Here is a 26,829-nt window from a genome sequence, read left to right as displayed (position 1 = left end):
CTTGGGAAAATATCCAAATGTACGTACGTTTTCCTGGTTGAAAAAATGCTTAGTGTGCTGTGGCTGTCAATTTTGTAGCAGAGAAACTGAAAAGGTTTTGTTGTTGTTGCAATGAACAATGGTTAGATCACAAAACAGGTTGGGACTGTGGCTGATGAAGCAGAGAGCCTTGTTAGGAAGCACAGGAATTATGTTTCTGCAGAGTGCTCCTTATACGCAGGTTCAAAGCCTGTCTCAGCTATTTGCTTATTTTGTGGTTAAAGAAGATACTGTCCCTCTCCAGACTCTAGTTTCATCACCTAAAATAACGGCATAGTCAAACTAGGTCATTCCTCTGCCCTATTTGCATGTGACCTGCAAGGTGAGAATGGTTTTTACTTTTTTTTAAATGATTTAAAAAAAAAGAATATGCGATGGGAATATGTGGTCCTGAAGTCTAAAATATTTACTTTCTGGATCTTTACAAAGAATGTTTGCTAACATCTGAACTGGATCAGTAGTTGCCATCATGGGCTTTTTTCTAAGGCAGAAAAGTACTAGTTTATATTAAACAAAATCTCATATGGAATCCCAGCAAAACATAAAACAAATAGGTAGAACTGCTCTGGTTGAAGGGATGAGAGGTTTTATTGGACTATTTCCTCAGCTTCCCCCTAGTTCTCCTCACACCTAAGTCTCTCTTCAGAACCTTTGGGCTCTACAGAATGTGAGTTGAAAACATTGATTCTAGAAGGACTCCAAGCTCTTCCAGTGTTAACATTTTGATATTGTTTTTCATATTGGCCAATGCTGCCAAGGAACACTTTGGTCTCCCAAGAGCTGAAATTGGTTTAATAATATAGCCCAATAATTATTAATGTGGCACAAGGGTGTGAACAACCACAGAGCTCCAACAAAATTACAGAACTGTGAACAAAGCAATTAGATCTTTGCCCTCTTTCCCCAAGAGTTTCTATTAGCTTCCTGAAAGCATCCATTTTACCCCTAAAATCAGTCTTGCTGAAGCTGAAACCACCCCCAGATACAGACCTGTCTGATAAAAGGGACCAGTTTGGACTTGTCTTTTCAGTTTGAAAAGCCTGCTTTTTAAGTGTAAGAAATAAGCTTATACTTAAGCTTTTCTGAAGGGTTTTAAAATGCAGAAACTAAGTTTAATGGGAAATTCTTCCTAGGCTGTGTAACAATTCACTCCTTGCCAAACCAGAGATAAATACCAGTTCCTCAGTTCATAGGGGCTTTCCTTTTTTGGTCTAAGGGGAGAAGTTATGCAGCCAGAGAGTTGTACAAAGGTTCGGTTCAACTGTCTTTCTGGCATATTCTTTGTGGAATCTGCCTCCAAGGTAATGGCGTATATCTCAAAGCTATAATCTACCCACTAAGCCAGAGACTCTTCTGTGCTGAAACCTAGGAGGGAATGGGTGAAGTTGATTCTTCTTCTACATCCCTATCTCATATCCTGGAGATTCTAATGCTCTCCCAAGATTTCCATAAACTCCCAGGGAACTAATATTTTTACAATTACCTCTGGCTCTGACTTCCTGCCTCTACTCAACTCTATATAGGGTAGATGGTTCTCTGTTTCTACCCTAGCATATGCTCAAACATAATTTCTATCAAAAGCCATTACAAATTTCACCAGGATGACAGTATGAGGAGTCTCTCTTCCCTTAGGTCCCAGTCAAGAGTCTGCAAAACCACTCCCCAGAGAAATATGCATAATTGATTGATACATATTTGGAGAGAAAGACAGAGACAGGGAGAAATAGATAGTATATAGATGTACTTTATCTATCTATTTATTTACCTATCTGACTATCGCCAACCGTTTAAAGTGTCTGGAAGTTATCCTAAAGTCTTGTAGAAATAAATAAGCATTTACACAAGAAAATCTACTAAAACTCAGTAAGACAAGTGAGGCATTGCATTGGAGCCAATGTCCTCCCCAGAAGCTGAGCAGATGCCAGTGCCATGTTTCCTGTACAACCTGCAGAACCTTGAGCCAATCAAACCTCTTTTCTTTATATTAGGTTGGTGCAAAACTAATTGTGGTTTTTGCCATTACTTTTAATAAAAGTGCATAAGAGAGCATTAAAGGTTGGAAAATTTACAACATGGCCATGTGGCAGAGAAAAAAAAGTTTTTCTGGAGAAGAATTTGGCCAGGCACAGTGGCTCACACCTGTAATCCCAGCACTTTGGGAGGCTGAGGCAGGTGGATCACCTGAGGTCAGCAGTTTGAGACCAGCCTAGCCAACATGGTAAAACTCCATCTCTACTAAAAATACAAAAATGAGCTGAGCATGGTGACAGTCACCTGTAATCCCACCTACTTGGGAGGCTGAGGCAGGAGAATCTCTTGAACCTTGGAGGTGGAGGTTACAGTGAGCCAAGATGGAGCCATTGCACTCCAGCTGGGTGACAAGAGTGAAACTCTGTCTCAAAAAAAAAAAAAAAAAGAATTCAAGTGGGCAGTGGAGCAACCACTTGCTAGAGATATTTGCATGACTAAAAGACAGCCAAGTGCTAATAGACAAGACAATAGGGAAAAGGCCTCAGAGGTATTTCAGAGACCTTCAAGGCAGCCCCTTCCACCATGGGCTCATATGCCTAGGAGGGAAGAATGGTTTTGTGGGCCAGGCCCAGGGCCTCACTGCCTTGCACAGCCTCAGGACACGGCTTCCCACGTCCTTGCCTCTCCAACTCCAGCCAGGGCTCAAAGGGGCCCCAGTATACCTCAAACTGCCACTTTAAGAGAATACAAACCATAAGCCTTAGCAGCTTCCATGTGATGTTAAGCCTCCTGGTGCACAGAGAGCAAAAGTAAAGGCTTGGTGGCCTCCACCTAGATTTTACAGGAGGTATAATAAAGCCTGGGTGCCCAGGCAGAATCCTGCTGCAAGGCAGGAGCCCCCACAGACAACCTCCACTAGAGCAGTGTGAAGGGAAAGCATGGGGTTGGATGTCCCACACAGAGTCTACACTGGGGCACTACCAAGTGAAGCTGTGGGAAGGGGGCCTTTGTCCTCCAGACTCCAAAATGAAAGATCCACTGTCAGCTTGCACCCTGCATCTGGAAAAGCCAGAAGCACTCAACAACCTGTGAGAACAGCTGTGGGGGCTGAACCCTGCAAAGCCACAGGGGCAGAACCTTCCAAGGCCTTTGGAGTCCATCCCTCATGGAGGTGTGCCCTTGGTTTGGGACATGAAGTCAAAGGAAATTATTTTGAAGCTTTACAATTTAATAGCTGCTCTGCTGGGTTTTGAACTTTCTTGGGAACTTTAACCCCTTTGTTTTGGCTGATTTCTTTCCTTTGGAATGGAAATGTTCACCCAATTCCTATACTTTCATTTTATCTTGGAAGTAAATAATTTGTTTTTGATTTTATAGGCTCATAAGTGGAAGGGACTTGCCTTGTCTCAAACTAGACTTTGGACTTTTTTTTTTTTTTTGAGATGGAGTCTTGCTTTGTCGCCCAGGCTGGAGTGTAGTGGTGCAATCTTGGCTCACTGCAAGCTCCGCCTCCTGGGTTCATGCCATTCTCCAGCCTCAGCCTCCCGAGTAGCTGGGACTACAGGCACCCGCCACCATGCCCGGCTAATTTTTTATATTTTTTAGTAGAGACGGGGTTTCACTGTGTTAGCCAGGATGGTCTTGATCTCCTGACCTCGTGATCTACCCGCCTCGGCCTCCCAAAGTGCTGGGATTACAGGTGTGAGCCACTGAGCCTGGCCGAGACTTTAGACTTTTGAGTTAAAGCTGGAATGAGTTAAAACTTTGGGGGACTGTTGGGAAGACATGATTGTATTTTGCAATATGAAAAGGATATGAGATTTGAAGCAGCCAGGGATAGAATGATGTAGTTTGGATATTTGTCCCTACCCAAATATCATGTTGAAATGTAATCCCCAATGTTAGATGTGGATCTAGTGGGAGGTGTTTGGATCATGGGGATGGATTTCTCATAAATGACTTGGCCCATCCTTTTGGTGATAAGTGAGTTCTTACTCTGAGTCCATACAAGATCTGCTCATTTAAAAGTGTGTGGCACCTCCCCACCCCTACTCTCTCTCTTTCTTCTGCTCTGCCATGTGAAATATCTGCTCCCACTTTACCTTTTGCCATGAGTAAAAGCTCCCTGAGGCCTCCCCAGAAGCTGAGAAGATGCCAGTGCCATGTTTCCTGTACAACCTGAAGAATTGTGAGACAATTAAATCTCTTTTCTTTGTAAATTACCCATTTACAAAGCATATTTTATATAGCATTGCAAGAACTGCCTGACACAAGTATCTCACTGAGAAGGCCAGGCCACAAATTTTACTTATCCCTCACCCAACTCCAAAATGCAGAGATTAAATTCTTGGTGAATATGCCCTAAAGATCTGGGTTTCCCTTCCTTTTCCCACCCAGCCTTCATGCATAGGATGAAAGTTTTCCCCCGAGCATGGAATACCAATAATGATGGGCCCCTGATCACTTTCATTCCAGCTCACTCAGAGTGCAGAAGTTTTACATTGAAAGAAGTAAGACAAGTAGACCAGAGGCTATTGCCCTACCAAATACCTAACATAGTGGATCAGAGATGTCTGTCCAGGGCAACAGGCAGTCCATAAGAGCAGAGAGCTCCAGATCTCTTCTCAAAGAAACTGACTGTTTGAAACAAAATGTGGGAAGTGTAAACCTAAGCTTCAAAACAATAGTTTCTCTGAATTAAGAGTGACAAGCTAAACCATAGGCCAGCTGGTTCACTAGAGAGAACCAGAGGGAAAGACAGTTTAGAACCCTCCTGGTGTCAGAAAACATTCAAAGATGGGCACTGAAACTTACCCTTCCCCAACCTTAATTGGATCAAGTCATGGAATAAATTTATGCCCCAGGCCATTTTTTAAAAAAATAATAGAGCCATCAGCCTGCAATTAGTTTAGCCTAACATGGATTTCCCTATTCTTTCAAGTCTGTATTTGCTTTATGAATTTTGAAACTTTATTGCTGGGTACACACATATTGAAGACTTTTATATTTTCTTAGAGAATTGACCTGTCTATCATTACCTAGTATTTTTCTTTATTCCTAATAATATGTCTTGCTTTGAATGCTACTTTGCTTTATATTATTAATAATTATTCCCACTTTTTCATTAATGTCTGCATGGTATATCATTTTTAGCACTCTATTTTTAATCTGCATATGTTTAAATTAAGTTTCCTGTAGGCAGTATAGGGTCTTGTTTCTTGCCCATTCTGACAATCTCTGAATTTTAATTTTAAAATTCAATATATTGATATTAAGTGTGATATTAACATATTGAGTTAATATCTTCTATCTTGTCAGCTCTTTTCTGACTTTAATTACTTTTACATCCTTACATCATTGCCTTTGGAGCATTAATGAAAACCTACTGCATATTGGGGAAGGATTTAGAAAGAAAAACTCCTATATGTACAAGAAAAACAGGAATAGTGTGGAGTCCAGGCTACAGCTGTAAGAGGAGCAAGAGAAGACCATATCTATGATCCCCTAGGATACAATGCCTGCCATATTACTTTTATTAATAACTGCAAAAAACACAATGCCTTTTGCACCAATTTAATATTTAGTTCATTTTTTTTTCTTTCTGCTTCCTTATTTTTGCGACTTCTCTTGGGTTAGTTGAACATTGTTTATGATTTTATTTTATCTTCTTCTTTGGCTTATCCATTTATATCAATTACAAGCCAAGACATAAACAAGACTAGGTGGATTTATAAAGAAAAAGAGCTTTAATGGACTCACAGTTTCACATGGCTGGGAAGGACTCACAATCATGGCAGAAGACAAAGGAGTAGCAAAGGCACATCTTACATGGCAGCAGGCAAGAGGGCATGTGCAGGGAAACTGTTTTTATAAAGCCATCAGATCACGTGAAATTTATTCACCATCACGAAAGAACAGCATGGAAAAAAACCTGCCCCCTTGATTCAATTACCTCCCACCAGTCCCTCATAATCCCCAACACAAGGGGATTATGGGAGCTACAATTCAAGATGAGATTTGGGTAGGGACACAGTCAAGCCATATCAGGCATGCTACCTATGTGCACATTGGATTGAGGCAGATCCCCAGAGTCCCCACATATACCAGTGAGAAGCTGGAGGCAGTGGAACAATTTCCTCTGTTTCCAGGAAACCACAGAGGAAGGCTCTTAAACAAACCCAATGTATTCCCTTGGTTTAGAGAAGTCTAGGACAGCAGCAGAATTTCCCCTGTGTCCTCACGGGTGGTAAAGAAGCAGATGAGACAAAGTCTAACTTAAAGTGATCTTATGGTTTAGAATAATATAACAGTGACCTGCTTGACCCATGACCAAAGGATAGTCACAATTATGTCTTTCTCAGTGGATACCAGTGTAGACCTGTTAATGACATAGAACTAATGAAGTATCCCCAAACACCATTCCAATGCACCACACAAGTCCCTAGAAAGCCGATGCAACTTGAAGGAAAGGAAGTTGGGTGGGGACTGAATTGACTTGAATTTATCTTTTGTCGAATGGTAGAATATGTACTATTAAGAGAAATTAAATGGAGTCACATAAAAATAGATAAATTACAATTCTTATCAACTGACTCTGTGGACCAAGATTCTTACCTGTTAAACATACAATGGCATTACTTCATGCACACAACTATGTTCCAGGCATCCAGCTAAGCACATTATATACATTAATCCCCTTAGCAACCCTGTGACATAGATCCTGGTGCCATCTGCATTTGAAGGATGGAGAGATTGTGGCTTAATGAGGTTAAATAAGCTGCCTAAGATTTCACAGGTAGTGAGGGCAGGGCTGGAACTCAGCATAAGTCTTTACAATGATAAAACTTACATTCTTAACCACTAGAACCTAGTAACTCTACAGGGCCAGTGATAGGTTTCCTTTTCTTTACTTTCTGAGCTCCAGGGCATAATGTGTCTTTATACCTTAGAGCTCAGAAAGTTAAAAAAAAAAAAAAAAAAAAAAAAAGGAAAAGACACCATATTCCCTTCTATAACATTTCTCTAGCTTTTCTGATCTGGCTTAAAAACAAAATTATCACTTCAAATAGTATCATATTGGATAAAATTAGTCTGAGTTACAAATATAAGTCTTTGAGGTCTTTTTAATACCAAATATCATTGACTATCATAGCTGAAAGAATTTTTTAGATAATCTAGCCTAGAGATTCTCAAAGTATGGTCCCTAGACCAGCAGCATCATCAACATGTGGGAAATGAATAGGAATGCAAATTCTCTGGCCCAACCCTAGACCTACTGAGTCATAAATACTGGAAGTAGAATCTATCAATCTGTGTTTTTGCAAGCCTGCCAGCTTATTCTGACATATGATAAGGTTTGAGAATCACCATTCTAGTTCAATACTAGAGACCCACTGTGCATCAAAATATGTGTCAAGAAATGAGCTTAGGAAGTTTTGCAGGAGTCAGATCAAATTAAAAGATTTGAGCTATAACCTGTATGTAATAAGGTTGGAGGAGCTTTTAAGCAGGGAAGGCATATTTGGATTGGTATTTTATTACTCATTATACATATTCATCTATTCACTGACTCACCAAATATTTATTGAGTGCCTATATGTTGTGAGTCTTTGAGCTAATAAACTGAGCTCTTAATCTATCAGTAAAATTGGTTGGATGGATTGAGCAAGAATGAAAGAATAGGAGGCCAATTACAGGTTTATTGTAAAAGTTCACATGGGTGATGACAAAAGCTTGAACAATATGGCACTGGAGGAGTGAAAAGATTAGTAGACACTTGGTACATTACATGCACTTCTCTAAGGCTTTCATTTCTACCCAATTTGGCATGTGTCTTAGTCCATTCAGGATGCAGTAACAAAATATCCTGAACTAGGTACCTTATAAACCACAGACCTTTTTTTCTAAAACCTCTGGAGGCTGGGAAGTTCAAGATCAAGGCACTGGCTGGTTTGGTGTCTGTCTAAGGCCCACTTTCTGGTTCAAGAGGGAGTCTTCCTGCTGCTTTCTCACACAGTGGAAGGTGCTAGCTAGCTCTCTGTAGTCTCTTTTCTAAGGATAGTAGCCCCATTTATGAGGGTTCCACCCTCATAACCTAATCACCCCCTAAAGGGACCACTTTCTAATACCATCACCTTGGAAGAGATTCCAACCTATGAATTTTGGGGTGACACAAAGGTTTGAACTATAGCAGTATGAGGAGGTGGAATAAGGCTAAAATGACCTTGAGATTACCAACTGAGGCAACTGGATGGAATACGGTGATATCATTAACTAAATTGGAAATAAGGAAAGAAGAGCACATGAGGGGGTGGGATGACCAGATACTACATGGTATGGGAGCTTCATCAACCCAATTGCAATGGCATGACCTCTGATGGGGCCCCATAGTGACTTGAGTCATTAGCACAGAAGATAGTCCAAATCCATTGAAAATATTCTTAATGAATAGAAAAAAAATCTTTACATTGAAATGAAATGCTGACTTTTTGTAGCTTCAACTCACTAGTCTTGTTTGGCTAGCAACTCAGAATAAATCTAATTTGGAGGGTCCCTAAAGCTGAATTCCCAAAGACATGGCTGTAAACCAAGTGTTTATACTCTAATCCTGTTGACTTCTGGTATCATTTGCCTTCATTTCTGAGGATCTGCAATTTGGCAATGATTTGTTCACACCCTAATTGTTTCTTTTTCCATTGCTTTCTTATTGACTGTTTCAATGATTAAAAATTGGACATTTTTATGTATCAAGAAAGCTTGCTGTTAACTCTAAAATCATCTCTTTTTGAAAAGTAAGTCATTATCCCCTTCTGTAGTCATCTTATAAAATTCTCTTTTAATCAGGTGAAAATGAACAAACATAAACAAAACCCTTATGCTTACCTTTATTGAATTGTAGGCTATTTCTTCATCATTTGGCCTCTTAACATAGATTTCTCTTAGGCGTTTTATTCACACCTAGAGGTCTGTGTTTTACTGTCTCAAAAAATATCATTATCACAAATTTTTCTTACGAAGTAGCACAGTGCAGACCTCCAGGCTCCAGTTATCCTTCTAGCCCTAACATTTTTTACTGCACTCATCCTCCCTGGGCTAGAATAAAATCAACAGTTAAAGGTCTGCCCTTCAGATTCTCCCAGATCTATGAGTTGTTTTAGGTTTAAAGGCCAATTTTTACCATCTTGTTGAGAGGCTACTGATAATATTGAATAGAATACACATCTAGAAAACATCCATCGCTCAGTGCTTTTCCTGCTTTTTAAAACAAATGTTATTTTCTGATACTAAAATCAACACATATTCATAAGAAAAAAATGCAAAATAAATAAAGCTTACAGAAAAATATCAAGATAACCCCAACACAAAGAGAAACAATTACTGCATTTTATTGCAGTTTCTTCCTGAATTTTTTCTATGCATATATTTTTACAGTTAAGACCAGATATCTTTTCTTCTGCTTTTTAACTTTATATGGCACTGTGTCTTTGCATTCAAATTAATATTTTAACATTACTTCTAAATAGCCACGAAATGGTCAATCATATGAATATGTCAAATTCTAGCTTAACAATTCCTGAACTTCTGGTCGCTTAGTTATTTTCCAGTGTTTTGGCTGAAAAATTGGTGAAATCGGAGAATCTGCTCCATACCTCTCTCCTAGTTTCTAGTGGTAACCGGCAATGCTTCACGTTCCTTGGCCTGCAGAGACATCACTCCGATGTCTTCTTCCATCTTCACAAGGTGCTCTTCTTCCCGAGTGTCTGTGTGTTCTTCTCTGTTTCTTACAGGCACTGTCATTGGATTTAGGGCCCACCTTGATCTAGTTTAATCTCATCCACAATCTTGCTTTAATTGCATCTGTAAAGATCCTATTTCCAGATAGCATCACATTCTGAAGTTCTGAGTGGACATGTTTTTTGTTTTTTGTTGGGAAAGACACTATAAAAACCTGTAACACAGGGGTTTTATTTCCTTAACCACAGCCGTCTGAATGCCAAGGAGACTATCTGGCATGGGTTAAGTGTTTGCTAACTGTTGAACAAATTGAATTCCCTTTACTCAAAAATTAATTACAGCTGAGTGGTGACTGTTCCCTTTACATGGCATTCGGTCTATATCTCCTTATAAGGCCTACACTCATTCATGTCATCTGCTGAGCCTTACAGGTGTATAGATTTAGGACCCCTGTTCATCAGGTTTATAGTACCTTTTTCTCCCACTGAAGTGGGAAGAAAGGATGAGGGAAAGTGGAGAGGGGAGAAATGCCCTGGGGAACTCAGGAAGGGCAATGCAAACCATAGCCAGTCAGCCTGGAGTGCGATTCTGGCTCTGTCGCTACCTTAATGTGAGTCCCAACTGACTCAGTTTCTTCATCTGTAAAGTGGGAGTATAATAGTGTCTGTCACTTTGTTGTGAGGACTAACGAAATTGATTCTCATAAAGTGCGTAATCAAAAAGTACAGAGCAAACTGCTAGAAAATTGTTAGCTAGCATCCAAATATCTTGGTGCCCAAAGTTAATCCAACCTCCAGGAATGCAATAGGAATCAGAAAGATAGGAAACCTACAACTACGTCTTTTCAACCTTCCAATTAGAAGAGCCACAGTATTTCTTATTAGACTTTGAGACAATCTCACACACTTAAACCAACATTTACATTTTTAAATGAGAACCACACCAGTCTGCTTCCTTATAATAACTTTCAGATGAGAAAGAGATTTTCTTTTTAAGCTAAACATTTAATCATATTACAGTCATATTTTAATTACTCTAGGGAAAGGATAAAGAAGCCAGAGAGTGAATCTCTTGGATAATGTATTTGTAGCTCCAGCTTGAAATTTTTTCCTACTGGGTTTCCAGCATCTCATTTTCTTTTCTCTCTTACTCCCACTTTGTCAATTATTAGCCTTACAAGCAATTTGGTAGAGGCTGAAAGGAAGAAGAAGATAATGATATTCAAATACCAGAACTTTCTCTTAAACAGCTTGCTAACGTTTTTCATTTGATGCTATAAAATGTACATTATTACTCTCATTTTACAAATGAAGAAACTAAGACTTAAAGATAAGTTGAGAAGTAGCTTGCCCAAAGTTATCCAAATGTTATGTGATGGAGCTTTTTGATATAATCAGTTTAACTTCGAAGTCTGTAATATTTATTATACAACCCAATGTCCAGCAATTAAAATATAGTGTTATAAATGCAGTTACACACAGAGAGACATGCATACACCACCCCCCCTACACACACAATTCAGCATGCATTTTTGCCCCAGTACTTTGGCCCATTTAAATACAACCTCTGTTACTAAAATGACTTTAACAAATTGCCTTATATTTTAATAAAGATTAGAAATTACAGGAAAGGTTAGGAGACTTGCTAGCTTTGGTAATATTCACTTTGCAGAGAAGACAAGGCTCATTTGGGATTAGCACTTTTTCTCAAGGCAAAACCGCTGTGCCTCATGGTCCAAAATCCTTATCATATAAGCAGATTAATTTTAATAGGGCACATTGGCTCATACTGTTATTTTTATGCAAACATGTTTTGACTCACCACTTTAAAAGGAAACAATCTAATTTTCTTTTCCTTAAGCTTCTTTTTAATTTTCTCCATTCTGTAAACAAATGAGCTAGTATTGAATACTTGAAGGAATCAGAAAGAATAGGAAACCTAGAACCATGCCTTTTCAACCTTCCAATAAGGAAAAACAAATTATGTGACCAAAAATTGGCAAAAAATATAGCCAAAGACTTACAAGTGATGGGATAGCTGTCTGTAATATATGTCTTGTGGAAAAGTTGTTTACATTCATTCTCTGAGGCCTGCCAAAGATTGCAAAATAAGGATCCTAAGTCCTACTGGGATTCAGAGTCCTTATTTATCCATATATTTGTAGGAAATAAAAGTACAAATTTAATGAAAATGTCTCTATCCAACAATAAAGTGGGCTGCCTTGGGAAGTTTCCAAGTCCTGCCATTGAAGGTGACTGGGTCAGTTGGTTGAAAATGACCTGAAAGTGAAGCAAATACCCTTTAAAGGCATTCAAGGCCTCTCTGAGGTTTCTTCCAGCACCAACGTTCTTCAATTCACACAGCAATGGGCGTGCAGTCATCTATGCCAGATGGTGTTCTGTCACTTCACTTTCAACATCAGCCAATTGACCCTGGTGACTTGAGCCTCTCCACTGTCAACTCTCTAGATCAGGAACCCTATAGGCCATGGATCAAATCTAGACACCCACAAGTTTTAGTACTGCCTATCAGCTAAGGATGGTTTTTAACATTTTCAAATGGTCAGAAAAATTCAAAAGAGGAATGATATTTCATGACATGTAAAAATTATATGAAATTCAATATCTAGTATCCAGAAACTGTTATTGGAACACTCCAACATTCATTTGTTCATGTATTGCCAATGGCTACTTTTATGTTACAGCAGAAGAGTTGAATAGTTGTGACAGGTACCATGTATCTGCAAAGCTGAAAATATTTGTTATCTGGGTCTTTTCAAAAAATGTTTGCTGATCCCTGCTTTAAAACACAAACCTATAAAGGCAGACATTGTGGTCTTTGTTGTTTGTCTTTGAAGCTTTACTATTCAGCACATAGTGGCTTCAGTGTTGTGGGTTGTTGAATGAATAAGTGAATGAAAGATGATCGTGTTCAAAATTTATAAAAAGTAGTTAAATCTGACTATAAACAGTTTCATCTTCTAGAGAGACCACCAAAAGCTTCTATCCTTCTTTCTAAACAAGCAGAGGTACATTGTATGCAAAAAAGGAGATTCAACCAGAGCTAATATTGAAGTATCGTGTACCTGTACAGCATAATGCCAAGCTTCTATTCTGATTGGCCTGGACCGTACCTCAGTAGTCATTAGCAATTTTGGACATCACCCTGGACACACTACAGGTTATTATCTTAAAAACTTATGACTTATTCAGACCATGCTGAATTCCCAAAATTCTTTGAGAAACTTTGTCTTTTCTTGCCTTAATCAGTTGGCAAATTTAATTCTCCCTGGAGGAATAATTGGAGGGAATTATTCTTTCCTTTCAGCACAGAGAGAAAGCCAGCTCAGCAATCCAGTGACACTTGCTGCAGGTTAGATGAATGTCAACACCTCCTCCTCCCTCCACACAAAAAGAACATTAATACATGAAGTCACATTTAACAAAAATCTTGCAAACATTTCAGCAGCAACATTTTTGGAAACCCATTTTAGAATGTTAAAGTGTGTTAAAGATGCTTACACTAATTCTCATCTCCCCTCCCAGCTTTTTTAAACTGTTAGCCACATAGTACTAATTATCCAGCTGGCATTTTTGCAACAGAAGTTTTCCAAGTTGCCTCCCCAATTTAAAGCTGTCAGGAGAAGTGCTGAAGACTTGCATTTACTCCTACAGCTTGGTGCTCTAATTAAAGCAATAAATACGGTTCCCTTCAAGGGAGAAGTAGGCAGAGAGGAAAGATCTCTTCCGATCCATTAGTCTCACAATGTAGTTTGTAGGATTTAAATTCCAATTTACATAAGACCATGGAAGAACCTTTACACAGAGACAGCAGAAGAAAGAGGCAGCTACTGGGTAGAGGTGGGAGGGAGGATAGATCCAGTTCCAAGGCAAGAGTAGACAGGAGATGGGATGTCCTCTGAGGGGCAAGGACAGCTGTCTCATGAGTTTTCTTATTGCTCATTAGTTAGAACCAGACTGATATGGTTTAGAATTACAGAAATCTCAGTGATCATTTGGGTCACAATTAGTATATAGAATGAAGCACACAATTTTTTTTATGTGTTTGTTTGATATTTGCTTTATTTTTATTTGAAGAAGAAAAATGATGAGTTAAAGTTCTTGTAACATTATTGCCTGATCTTTTTAAATAATTTTAGACATGGAGAACAGTAGAAAGAAGAAAACACCTTTGTCACCTTAAATCTTCCACCAAGAAATATCCATTATTATTGGGGGACTATCATCTCAAATACCATTTTTATATGCATAGAACAGTAATGGATTCTAAAACTTATTTTAAAAAGATCATGCAGTGATTTTGCATAAAAGCATTTATTTTAACTTGATTTTCATAGAAGGGGGAAAAGTATAATGACCTCATTCATTATTTTCCAAAAATATCCCTCTAAGACTGATGAAAGGCTATGTAGTAGTTGAAATCTATGTGTTTGATTTTTTTAGCAAATTTCAGTTTTGACCCTATCAGTTACTCTATCAGAGAAAAATCTCACACCTTCTCCTACCTCTTCTAACTGCATTTTTAAATTTTTGAAGTAATTTTATTATGTTTATCATTATCTTTATTATATTTTGTCGCATGACTAATCTGTTCCATAAATATTATTTGCATAATTGGCTTATATTAGTTTTAGATTTAAAAAGATTCAGCACACACCACTAATACTTTTTTTACTATGGCTCCTTCAGTTCTCATTTAATTTTTTTTTTTGCTTTATGCTTTTAAAGCAGAACTTGTCAGCAAGTGCATGTATGCATTTGGGATAAGAAGGGTTGTTTGGTGCTGAAATGCTTCATGTTTGAGTATATCTAATTGTTGTCTTATACTTGAAATACATACTGGCTCTATTCATTATTTTTAGACACACTCCTAGAACTTCATAGAAAGCTTTCAAAATTGAACACTTCCATGGGAAAGAGAAATGTCAATCTGGTTTCCCTTTTCTGGCTCCTGTAGGCATTTGAGTTTGTGACACCTGACTCTGATCCAGCTCTTTCCTTAGACAAAAAAAAAAAAAGCCATCTAATTTTAAATACAGATTCTCACTAGAAGTGTATAAAAATACTTAATATTTGCCATTGTGATAAATAAAGAAAATTATATGACTCTACCGCTTTAACATGCATGTCTTTGATCTTCAGGATGGGTTGAATATTTTTTACTAGATTACTTGATAACTAGCTATATTGGTTTTTATAAAACTTAGCAGAGGTCCATGTGGTCATTCACACCCAGATCATATATGTACATTAACATAATAATAAAGTAACTGGATAAGTTTAATGAATCAACTGTATGGAGGTCAGCATACCATGTCAACCTGATTAGATCATTCTGAACCCAGAAGGGTAATATGATTTTTCCGAATAGCAAAATATGTAGAATAATGAAATTTTATAACTAAACTACTGCAGGATATTCTAATAATACAGTGGTTTATAAACATTTTCAGCAGTGAAATCCTTTTTTTTTTTTTTTTGAGACGGAGTCTTGCTCTGTCTCCCAGCTGGAGTGCAATGGTGTGATCTCGGCTCACCACAACGTCTGCCTCCTGGGTTCCAGTGATTCTCTTGCCTTAGCCTCCCAAGTAGCTGGGACTACAGGCGCACGCCACCATGCCTGGCTAATTTTTGCATTTTTAGTAGTGTCAGGATGAGAAATTCTTTTTAAAAAAATCTTACACCAAAACCTAGTCAGTAAAACAGATAAGGTAGGTGTGCTGTAAATAAAATGAAATAGGGCAGGGGGTGAATAGAATTCAGCCTGATTTTTCTCTTTCTGACTCTTAGGTAACTCAAAGAACCACAAGACCCTATAACTCTCAATTTGAAGATGGCGTGATAATTTTATACCCTGAACCTGTTCTCTGCTTGGGACACAGAACAAGGATAGATACACCATTCTGTTTTCTGACCACAGGAGAATGAATCAACAAATTGAAAACAAACAGATCGCCAGAAAATTTCTACTCTTTAAAAAATAGTCAACATACTTCCAAATAATCCACATCAAAATAGAATTAACAAAAAATAATATAAGGTATTTGAGCTAAATAATGATGAAACTACTGCTATTAGATGATGTGAAGTAAAGCTGAAGCTATTAAGGATAAAATTTATAGGCTTAAAATGAATATATTAGAATATATGAAAGTATCCAACCTAAAAAAGTTGAAAAAAACCTTACCCTAAGAAAATGAAAAAAAAATCCAGGAATCTTGATGTGAACAAATTGATAGAAGACAAATTTATTAATATAAAAATTAAACAATAAAATGGCTCTTAAAACAAAACAGGCTAATAAAAGTCATGGACTCAGCTAAAAAAGCTGATCAAAAACAGAGAAGGGGAAAACCCCTTAATATCAGACATTAAAATGAGGTCATCGCCACAGATAGATGTTGCAGATATTACTAGATAATAAAAGGATATTAACAACTTTATATAAGTAAACATGAGAGTTTCAGTCAAATTGACACCTTTCTAGAAATCCCCAAAACTGAAATGAGAAGAAATAAATATTAATAAATTCATATATATTAATTAACTTGATCTATAATTTAAATTCTTTCTGCTAAATAATCTCAAGGACTAGAAGGCTTTCACAGTGATTTCTTCCTAACATTTAAGGATGAAACACCACCAATTTCTCACACACTCTGGAAGAGATTAGGGGAGGAAATGTTTAGAGTTGGGGAGGGGAATATTCTCATCTCAAATTATTAGGTCAGCATAGCTTGATATTAAAATATGACAAGGGCATTACAAAAAAGGCAATTTAAATGTCAACACGCTAATGAACATAGATGTAAAAATTGTTAAATCATTAGTCTAAATATTAACAATTAGAATTCAGTGGTATATAAAAGGATAATATAACCAAATGAGAGTTTATTCCAAGAATGCAAGTAAATCAGGTATCTACTGAGGCAATTATATTGTATGACAAACTGCCCTTAATCTCAGTTGTTCAAAGCCATAACCATTTGTTTCAACTTCAAGTCTGTAAGTGGGCTTTTTAGTTTTCTGGACTTGGCTGGCTTCTTCAAATATCTAAAGACAGCTGAGGGGAGTGTAGATTGGCTTAAAAAAAACAAAGACTGAAGAAACTATCTGGAAGTATCCACTAATGCTGAACACATGCATATCCTATGAACTAGCAATTCCACACCTAAGAAATGCATATATATATGCTCTCAAAAAATCTACAATATTGTTCATTCATAGCTGTGTTATTTGTAACAGCTACAACATAAAAATTATCAAAATATCCGTCTAGAGTAGGATTAATACATTATGGCATATTAATAGAAGAGAATTCTATTTAACAATAAAATAGTTGCTATAAGCAACTGCTATGGTCTAAATGTTTGTGTCTCTGCAAAAGTCATATGTTGTAAACCTAACCTCAGAGGTGATAATATTAGGAAATTAGGACTTAAAAAGGTGATTAGGACAGGAGGCTTCTACCCTCATAAATGGGATTAGTGCCCTTATAAAAGAAGCCCCAGAGATCTGCCTTCTCCCTTCCACCTTATGTGGACGTAGCTAGGTGTCATCTATGAACCAGAAATGAACCCTCACCAGCCACCGAATCTGCTGGTGCCCTGATATTGGACTCCCCAGCCTCTAGAATTGTGAGCGGTAAATTTCTGTTTCTTATAAGCCATTGAGTTTATGGTATTTTGTTACAGTAGCCCAAAAGGACTAAGACAGCAACAAAACCTATTATTAAACAAACTAAACCAGACACCCCCAAAAGAAGTATCACATTATTTATATTAAATTTAAAAATATGAAAACCCACTCCATGCATTTAGAAGTCAGGTTAGTGACTCCCCACCCCCACCTGGAAAACTGTGACTGGAAAGAAATGCAAGGAAGACTTGGGACTTACAGTATCCTGTTTCTTCATCTGGGGCCTGGTTATGTGGACATGTTTAATATGTGAAATTTTGAGTTATGCACTGAAGTGTGCCTTTCTGTGACTATGCTATGCCTCAATTTTTAAAAGGTAATTTTATGATTCAAGATATATAGAAAATATAGAATATGTAAATATAAAATATAGAAAGCATAGAAAAGTCATACAGTGAAGAAAAAATGCCATTAGGGATTGAATGACAGATCACTGAATGAGGGAAGATACTTTATACACACACACACACATATAAAAATATATATCATATTATGTATGTATACTTACATATGTGTATATATATTTCTGGGTGAATATACATATTCATACATCAACATGTAAAAAATATATACATACCTATGCATGTTTTACACATATATAACATGCCATATGTAATATACATATACATATATAACATGTATATGTTAAATATTTGGGTCTAGAATACACAAAGAAAAGGTAAATACAGACAACCATTCCTTCAAATAAACCAAAGACTTGAACAGCTCTTACAAAAGATGAGGAAATTCAAATTCCAAAAAACATAATTTTAAAAGATATTCAGCTTCATTAGTCACCAGAAAAATATGTATTACAACTACCAAGAGCCTATACTACACATAAAGAATGGCTATAATGAAAATTATTGTCAATACCAAAAGACAGCATTGTTGTGGAGCAATAGGACTGTTTAGGCATTGCTGGTAGAAATAGAGATTGGTGTAAAATTTTGAAATAATGTGTAGTACTAGAAATACTATGTGGTACTGTGCAGACTCTAGGACCAGCAATTCCACTTGTAGCTATATGTCAAACCAAAATGTTCTGTTTGCATATATTCTCCAACATGTATAGGAATGTTCATAGGAAAACTATTTGTATTAGCCAAGAACTGAGAAGAAAAAGTCTATTAATAGTAGAAAAAATAATCTATGGTATATTCTAATAATAAAATAAAGAATTAGGAGAAGGAACAAACTATTGCCTTACAAAAAACACAGAAACATTTAAGTAGCACCTTACTGAGGAAAATAATATATTTTGCACTATTCTATTTATATGAAGTTCAGAAAACAGACACAACTGAGTAGTAAGTGTAGATAGATGGTGGTCACCTTTGTGGGAAGGTTTGTTGAGAGGGAGCATGATGGGGCCTCTGGGGTGCTGGCTACATAGGTGTGTTCTTCATGCTGTACACCTATGCTGTGTGCAATTTCCTGTGGATAGCTTATGTTTCAAGTTTTTTTAAGTAAATACTTGTGTAGGGCAGAAAACCACCATAAGCAAAATTAAAAGACAAGTCATGAACTGAAAGATAATATTAATACATATATGTTAATGTTGTTATATTTATAACATATGTTATAATATGTAACATATAAATATACATGTTTTATATGTTAAAATATGTATATGTTATAAATTTGTTATAATTTAAATATATGTTATGTTGACTATTAACATATTACTTATGTTAATGTATGTGTAACAGATAACACATAACATATAAAATATGCTATATATTATAATATAAATATATTTTAATATTATATGTGTAATATATAACATAACTATAAATATGTTATATTTATAACATGTTATAAATATGTGTTATGTAAGTAACATATGTTTTATATAAATAAATGACATATGTTACATAAACATATATGTTATATACATAAGTTTATATAGATATATGTTATTTAAAATATAAATTCATATGTTAATATATTATAAACAGATCTATGACATATTAACATAACCAATAATAAAAAGACAACTGTTCTTTTAAAAATGTGACAAATATGTAAACAGTTAATTCGCAGGTGGTAATTGAAGGGACCAAAATCATTAAAACATATTACACCTCCCCAGTTATCAGGGAAATGTAAATTAATACCAAAATGGGATACCTTTTTATGTTTATCAGATTTGCATCAATCTGACAATGCCAGTAAATGCTGAATGAAGTCGTGGATCAATGAGAAGTTTTGTAAATTCTAGTGTCTTAGCCCAGGCTGCTATAACAAAATACCTTAGACTAGGTGACTTAAACCACAGACATTTATTTCTCACAGTTCTGGAGGCTGGGAAGTCCAAGATGAAGGTGCCAACAGATTCTGTTCTTGGTAAGGGCCCTCTTGCTGGCTTGCAGACAGCTGCCATCTCTCTGTGTGCTCACATGACCTCTTCTTTGTGTGCATACTGACAGAGAGAGCTCTCATTTCACTTCCTCTTCTTATAAGGACACTAATCCCATCATAAAGGCTCCACCTTTGTGATCTAGTCTAAACCTAATTACCTTCCAATGGTCCCATCTCCAGATACTATCATACTAGGGATTGAGGCTTCAACATATGAGTTTGAGGAGGGCACAGATGTTCAGCCCATAATGGCTGGTTAGAGAATAAATTAGTACAATCACTTGGAGGAGAAGATCTGCAGAGCTGTTTATTCAACAGTTTCACTCCTACATGAATTCTCTAGAGAAATACTCAAACCTGGGTAGAAGAAAACATAAAATGATATTAAAAACACTAGGAATGAGTGATTAGAAATGACCAAAATATTCATCAATAGGAGAACATATAAATTAACTATTGTACAGTAAAATCTCTCTAAAATACAATAAATGAGGTTCAAACATTCAGCCAGGTAAGATAAGGATTTTAGTTATGAGATCTTGCAGTTCTTGGGTCTCACTCTCTATGGTTTGGCAGTACCTGGTGAAGTTGTATGACCCAGCTTAAATATCAATGGGAGTGTTTCTTGGCCTTATATTTGGAATAAAATTCCAGGAGAGTGGTTACAGTACCATGACTTTTCCAGTTCATTGTCACCTCCTTTTGTTTGAGGGTTATATTCAATGAAATTATGCTAAAAGGATACTGGAGATAAGAAGACATACTCTTGTCTCATTCTTCAAAGATAAATTCCATTGCACTTGAATTTCACACTTATTCTGAGATTCTAGTATATATTACTTCAACAGAATAGTATATAACACTTAAAATGTATGAACTGGAGCTACAAATGTCAAAATGGAAATATCTCAAAAATATAAAGTTGAGTAAAAAAATAAATTGCAAAACAATATGTAGAGTCTGATAAAATTTGATTTAACTCAAATTCCAAAACTTGTAGAATTATATTGTATTTTTTCATATATACGTAATATAAGTCAAAAACAATAATGTAATGACACACAGCAGCTTCAGGATTGTAGCTACCTCTGGAAGGCCGGGAGATGAGATCAAGATAGTACATACAGTGATTTTCAATTGTGGTTGTTCCATTTTACCTCTTTTAAAAAACTGGAAGCCAATATGGCAGAATATTAAGGTTTTTTTATTCAGATGGTAAATATATGTGGGTTTGTTATATCATTTCATTTAGTATGGTTAAAATATTTTGAAATTAAAAACATAGTCAGAAAAAAAATAAATCCATTGCTCTGACCCAATAAGTCCCTTCATCTTATGAAGAAAACTGAGACCCAAGGATGTATAGAGTTTCCCCACAGCCTGTATTTTATTTTCTGTCACTCTTTGAGAAGGGAGGTTTCCATTATTATTTGTGAGCCAAGTAATTAAAGTTTAGACATAATATGTTAGATTACCCTCCTTTAAAAAGAAAAGAAAAGAAAGCTGAATGTAGTAGAATAAACTCTGCAGTGTGGTTGGCCTCCAGTATTACCCAATATCATCCAATTCAACGTGCTAGCTGAGAGCTTGAGTGGGTCACCTTACAGACAACCTCCATAGTCCATTTCAGCTCATCTGAAAGCTCTGTTTTAGAAATATTTTCTAAAAAATCTTTAACTCTCTGAAACTGTCTGAGAAATGTTCTGAATTTCCTGGAGAAAGGGTCTATCTATAGCACTGATAAAATTCTCAAAGTCATTTATGCCTCAGTAATGACTAAGATGACTATGTCAAACATACTTTCATCACTCTACACATAATCATACTTTTAAGAAAAAATAGGATCTAAGAGCCTTTTTGGCATCAATGGCCAGAGCTCCTTCCCCTTGCCCTAGCCCATTTTCATAAAATAACAATGCTTTTTCACATGAGTGATACTTTGGATAGTTGAGAAGATATTGGTTTCCATATCTGGTCAATCATTAGAATCACCTGAGAGCTTTTAAAATAATTTATCTAAAAAACCTGAATCAGCGGAGTGAGAGACAGTGGTTCGTATTAAAAAGCAACAACCCTCTGCTTCTGTAGGTGGGTTTTAGAATCACTAAATTAGAACATGATGCCAATCAGACCAGTTTGATCCAATAGGATCAATGAATTTCATACGGAGAAAAATCTCTGACCAATGATAACAAATTATATCTTTAAAAGCTTTTCTACCATTAAGTGATTTTTTTATAGAGGAGAAAAATAAACAGAGGACTAAGTATAAAGTAAAAGTGGGTGAATATAAGTCATTTTTCTGCTACTGAGAAGATAACTGAGACCTACGTGCCATAGAAAGTATATGACAGAATCATCATCCCATAAAAAGCCCACAGGAGTTGGTTGGATCTTTGTAGATCTTTGCATAAATGCTAGGACGGGAATTAGCCTGCAAAGTATAACTGCAGTTTTTAAGCCTTATGCAAACTTTGTGAAACTGGAAAAGAATCTCCAAAAATGTATAATGTCTTGTAATACAAATGTCCTAACCCAATTTAACTGATAAACTAAAAATACAGAAAGTTTAAGCAAAGTACATATCATATCATATATATGCATTTTAAGAGCAGCTACCATTTATTGTTATTCCTTATACAAAAATCAGTTTAATAAGCTTTTAGGTACTTGTATAATCTTTTGAAAATCGACGCTCCTATGAAATAAAAACTATTCATTATCTCCTATTGTATAGATGAGGAAACAAACTGATATATTACAGTGATATAACTTAAGATTACCAACTAATTATTATCTATATAATTCCAGAGTAGGATTGCTTTATGACTTTCATAGGACCTAGGTACATTTGCTTTTGTGGGTCCCTTTCTCAATAAAAGATACTAAAGGTTACATTTTACGACCGAATTGGTATAAAAATGAGTATAATTTAGGCCACATTATATTCAATTTTGAATGGCTTTTCTGCATGATTTGACATGATCATGAAGTCTTTCTTATTTAAACTGTTTATATATAAACTAATAAATATAAACTTTAGTTAATATAAACCAAAATCCACTGTAATATGCCAAATTACATTGATAATTTTTTTGAATACAAAACCAGCCTTTGTATTCCTGGAATAAACTCTTCTTGGTTGTGGTATACTTTTATATGGATGAATTCAATTTGCTAAAATTTTTTGAATTTTTGAATCTAGGATAATGAGAAATATTGGTCTATAGTTTTGTTTTTTTGGCATTGATCTATGTCTATGTTTGGTCTTAGTGTTAGGGTAGTGTTCGTCTTATAAAATGAATTGAATCTTTCCTTTCCTTTTATTATTTGGAAGATATTGTGTAGAATTAGTGCCATTTTTTATTTCTATTTATTTATTTAATTTTGAGACAGAGTTTCGCTCTTGTTGCCCAGGCTGGAGTGCAATGGCACAATCTGAGCTCACTGCAACCTCCACCTCCTGGGTTCAAGCGATTCTCCTGCCTCAGCCTCCTGAGTAGCTGGGATTACAGGTGCCCGCCACCACCCCCAGCCATTTATTGTATTTTTAGTAGAGATGGGGTTTCACCATGTTGGCCAGACTTGTTTCGAACTCCTGACCTCAGGTGATCTACCCACTTCAGCCTCCCAAAGTGCTGGAATTACAGGCATGAGCCACTGTACCTGACTCTAGTGCTGTTTTTTAAATGTTTGGTAGAATTTGTCAGTAAAACCATCTGGAGCTAGACATTTCCTTTTCAGCCATCTAATATGTATTTATTTTAGCTACTGTATTTTTTAGCTGCAGAATTTCTATTTTGGCTCTTTTTTTTAATACTTTCCAAACCTCTCTTGAGATCTTTGCCTATTCATTTACTTTTTCATCTTTTCCTATACATCCTAAAACGTTATTATAATCATATGTAACTCCTTGTCTGCTTGTTGCAATATCTAGTTCATCTGTGTTTCTGTTGAATTATTTTTTGATGATAGATATTATTTTTTAGCTTCTTCACATCTCATAATATTTTATTGTATTAAATTGTGCATAGAATTACAATGGAGACTGAGTTATACCACTATTTTTTTTTATTTATTCCAGTAAGCATGAACTGTTTTCTATGTGTGATAGCTAAATTGAGAGAGTGATCATTTACATTTTATTATGAGATAAGTTAATTTGGGATTGGACCCCAGCATTAGAAAGTCAAATACATTTCCGGTTAGCACAATTCCCAACTTCCAGCTCTGTTGCTGTAGGCCCTGATGATTCTGGGTTTGCCTTTCATTGTCAGTGTTTTATCCTGAAGCCGGTAAGGGGTTGGGCCACAGTTATCACCTTTGGATTGAATGGGTTAAGGCCAGTTTCCAAGCCTAAAGAATGATTGAGAGTGAATAAGTTCTTTCTTGGTTTTGGTCCTGCCTTCACTGCCAGTTCACAGCAAAATTGTGGAGGGGGTAAGTATTAGAAAGAATAATTATTCAAGCAAATTATTAGTGCATGAGGAGTTTTTCTGAATGTAATCTGTCCCATCTGCTCTCATGATTGCCATTAGTTCCACAGGTTCCTCTGGACCTAGTAAGGGTAAAACTTTCTTCTCCCTCTGCCTGTATACAAACCCAACCAATTACCCTCCTCCCAGAAGATGCCACTAGCTACTTCTCACCTATGAGGTACTATCTCTCACTGTAAGTTAATTCTTCAAAGCTTCCTTACACACACTTTTCTTTGATAGTCTGATAGGTAATATGATGGTTAATTTTATGTGTCAACTTGACTAGGCTGCAGGTTGCTCAGATAGTTGATCAAACATTATTCTGGGCCTGGCACGGTGGCTCACGCCTGTAATCTCAGCAACTGGGGAGGCTGAGGAGGTCAAGAGTTCAGGAGCAGCCTGGCCAACATGGCGAAACCCTGTCTCTACTAAGAAAATGCAAAAATTAGCCGGGTGTGGTGGCATGCACCTGTAGTCCCAGCAACTCAGGAGGCTGAAGCATGAGAATTGCTTGAACCTGGGAGGTGGAGGTTGCAGTAAGCTGAAATCTCACCACTGAACTCCAGCCTGGGAGACAGAGTGAGGCTCTGTCTCAAAACAAAAACAAAAACAAAAACAAAAACAAAAAACATTATTCTGGATATGGCTATTTGGAGATGAGATTAACATTTGAATTGGTAGACTGAATAGTAGATTGCCCTCTGTAATATGGATAGACATCATCCAATAGGTGAAGACCTGAACAGAACAAAAAGGCTGACCCCCCCTTGAACAAGGGGGAGCTCTTCCTGTCTGACTGCTTTGAGCGGAGACATTAGTCTTTGGACTCAAACTGAAACATCACCTCTTCTTGAGTCTTTAGACTGCCAGCTTTCAGACTGGAACTTACACTACCAGAGACTAGGTAATTTATAAAGAAAGGAGGTTTAATTGACTCACAGTTCCACATGGCTGAGGAGGCCTCAGGAAACTTACAATCATGGTGGAAGGCAAAGAGGAAGCAAAGCATGTCTTACATGGCAGCAGGAGACAGAGAGAGAAAGAGTGAGGAAATGCCACACTTAAAACCGTCACCTCTCCTGAGAACTCACTCACTATCACCAGAACAACATATAGGGGAAACGCCCCCCTGATCAAATCACTTCTCACCAAGTCCCTCCCTCAACACCTGGGGATTACAAGCAAGATGAAATTTGGGTAGGGCCATGGAGCCAAAACACATCAGGTGACTGGTCATGTCAGATTGAATCCCAAATAGTGATCAAAATGTTGAGAGTTTCAAAACTACATACTTGGAAATATTTAACAGAGAGAAGAGAATAACCAGAAAATGATGGCTATTTTTAAATGACCATAAGACTGTCCTTACATAAGATGTTAGGTTTGTTCTTTGTTGTTCTAGAGGGCAGAACTAAGGCCAGTGAGCAAAAATCTAGGGAGGCCTATTTTAGTCTCAGTGAATTCATTCAATAAATGTGCTTTGAAAGGCTACTACATGGCAATCACTGTTCATGACACTTGAGATAACACCATTGAACAAAGAAGACAAAATTCCTGCTCTATGGAATTTACAGTCTAGCAAGGAAAATCTAAGTAACGGGAAACTAAGAACTCAATGGAAGGAAGATGACTTGTCAAGAGTGGGAAAAATGACTCTTGAGTAGCTGAGACTCCTGGCAGAATCCTGATAATTGTATAGCATGTTTTGAAGGAGATTTCTAAATCAGAACAGATTTGAGTCAGGTGACCTCTGAGGTTTCTTCTCACTGTGAGAGGCTCTGAATCTTTGACAATATAACTACCTATAAGAACTATCATGGACTTTGCTATAAGTGTTCTCTGAGAATTAGAGTGACTTAATTTCTTCTTTGGATGCCAAAAGAGGGGGTTTATCACTCTCAAACAGCCATTCTATGGCAGTAATTCGGTTCTTACACATGATGTACCACACAGACACTGCTTGGCCACCTTCCACCTGTCCTTCATATCTTAGCTAGAAGATCATTTCCCCTTTCTCTGACCCCTAATGCTAAATGAGATCCTCTTTACACTTTATCTTACCCTTTACTTTTCCTGCAAAGCGCTCACGTCCATTTGTAATTTCACCCCCTTTATGTGTGATTATTGATGTAGCAGCGATATCCCCACGAATCCTCAAGGCCCATTAGAGCAGGGACTGTACCTGTTTTCTTCACCACTTTATGTGCAGAAGCCACCCCTGTCCCTGACACAGGACAAAGTGCAGTGAATCTATATTTGGTGGTACATGATGGGTGAATTGAGCAGGATATCTGGAGAACAGGAAATTTTCATCTTTAAGTTATCAAGAGCATTGGGTGATGGTTTCACTGTGTAAAGCTACAGAGAAAGGAAGGAGTTCCCCAGGGTTGGACTTTTTCACAGATTCCTCTCTATTCTTATATATCTAGAACTCTGGAATGTCAGAGCTGCAGGAGACCTTAGAATTTACTTAATGCCTCGTTTGACAGAAAAGAAAAACCTGAACCTACAGAGAGGAACAGGCT

Source organism: Pan paniscus, chromosome 19 (assembly GCF_029289425.2).
Source record: "Pan paniscus chromosome 19, NHGRI_mPanPan1-v2.0_pri, whole genome shotgun sequence".
NCBI lineage: Eukaryota > Metazoa > Chordata > Mammalia > Primates > Hominidae > Pan > Pan paniscus.
The sequence above is the reverse complement of the archived record's forward strand: the minus strand, read 5'-3'. Positions refer to the sequence as shown.